The 1,963-nt window shown below is 41.6% G+C and overlaps 1 non-coding gene across 1 annotated transcript; it reads right to left on the reverse strand.

Moving 5' to 3' along the window:
• Positions 1–917: 917 nt before the first annotated feature.
• trnal-aag (transfer RNA leucine (anticodon AAG)) lies at positions 918–999 on the reverse strand. The gene has a single exon. It is a non-coding gene; the product is annotated as a tRNA-Leu (tRNA).
• Between the last annotated feature and the right edge of the window lie 964 nt (positions 1,000–1,963).

Raw genomic sequence — 1,963 nt, forward strand, 5'->3', positions numbered from 1 at the left:
ACACTCAGGCCAGTCCTGCACGCTTCAGTGGGGAGAGACATCAACCCCTGCTAAAATGTGAGTGGCTGCAACATGAGGCACCTGCAGTTTTCACTGTGAAAAGCTGCAGTGGTTTGAAATCAACATCTTTACCATCACTGCATCCCATCAGCGTGTCACGACATATTGAGACAACGCACTCGACTGCATGATTTCCATGATTCAATCCAGTTCAGTTCTGTGTCATGCAGAACACACTCGCACACAAATACGTAGATTGTTTTCACCAGCTGCGACAGCGTGTGGCTGGTATTGTTTTCACCTTGTGAATCTGTGTGTGTGTCAGCACGGCAAAATGTGGTCCTTGAGACAACAACTGAAGCATTAGCTACCACAGAGACAGTTTTGAGTTAAGACACTGTAACATTTGTGGCATGCAAGTGTTTTAGGACAAATTCCCTCTCTAGGTAAATATATTGGTAAGCAGTGCACCTAAGTGTAAATGTTTGACTGTGTACTTTCGGAAAACTGTGATGGAAAAGCACAAGAGCGCAATGAAAGAAAGGAATTCATCATCATTATGTAACTTCTAGTGAAAATGAGCTTCACCAAATTGTGATCAGATATTTCAAGAATCTAGCGATAAAGATGGCAGTGGTGGGATTTGAACCCACACCTCCATAGAGACTGGACCCTAATTCCAGCGCCTTAGACCACTTGGCCACACTACATTGATCTGGTTGATGTTCTGTGTCTACAGCAGTGATATTTCCATTAGGTCAAAAAACAGAGAGTAAACACTAAGTGAAGATAACGACATTGATAAGAGCTGCCAGCAAACAAGGAGCAGTTACACATCTGTTCCTGATTTGTCACCATTGAGATTTGTTGCTATTCTTTATCCAACAAACCACAGGTAAACCTCTAACACACAGTAATGGCAGTGGTGGGATTTGAACCCACGCCTCCTGAGAGACTGGAGCCTTAATCCAGCGCCTTAGACCCCTCGGCCACACTACCTCGGAGGTTTATCACTTGACCTGCAAGGATCACTTTTCGGTTAAATCTTTACTATATGACAAACAGTGTCGTCATGATCTGCTGTAGAACATATAGTTTATTATCAGCTGCTCACTACGTAACTACAGTATCAACCAGAGCAGCAAAAACAGAAGGCACCTCAGTTATGACACCTGTGGCAATAGGTGCCTATTCTATTTTTTTATTTTTTTGGAGAACTGGCAATGTGGATTGGTAGGATGGAGAGGCCATGGGGACCTTCTGGTTTACAATAATTACCATTAGTAGAGGATGGTTGTAATTTATTGACCTCTGGGTTCTGGTCCCAGCAAATAAATAAACTAGGAAGTAAATGTGTCAGAGTGGAAATGTTTGAATTAGAAAGTTATTGGTCATTGGTAAAACACTTATTACAATGAGTCACATCTTGCATTGATTACAGTGTTTCAAGGGGTTTTCACTTAGAAATGTATTGATTTCTTATTTGGGACGTGTAGGATGTGGCAGCAACAGCAATTTTTGGATTAAAATTGTGACACGTTACACAAACCCAGGCTTTGTGGAAACCATGTGAAGATGAGATTGGGTCACAAAAACATTTCTATATCTCATGGCCATCTGGATGGATATATTACCTGATTGTATATTAGCCATCAACAAGTGGGCAGCCTGCTTCCCTTCGTTTACTGTCAACTGAAGTGAGAGAAAGGTGATGCATGACAGCAGGAGAGAACAGTGTGGGGGTGAGGTGTACCCGGGAAAAATAGAAAAACATCCAGTAAGGTTCTTAATATCAATGCCAAGAGCAAAGGAAATGGAACAAATCCAGACCTTGTCTTGTGTTTGTCAATCTGTTCATTTGCTTGAATGCCAGAGTGTTTTTGTTACCTAACATGACAGGTCTGTCCTATTTATGAATTTCAGGGGCAGTGTGTATGCTCATTACATTTGTCATGTTATTTTA

This window comes from Trachinotus anak, unplaced genomic scaffold (genome assembly GCF_046630095.1).
Source record: "Trachinotus anak isolate AG129_WGS33_773 ecotype Australia unplaced genomic scaffold, CSIRO_AGI_Tana_v1 ptg000021l, whole genome shotgun sequence".
NCBI lineage: Eukaryota > Metazoa > Chordata > Actinopteri > Carangiformes > Carangidae > Trachinotus > Trachinotus anak.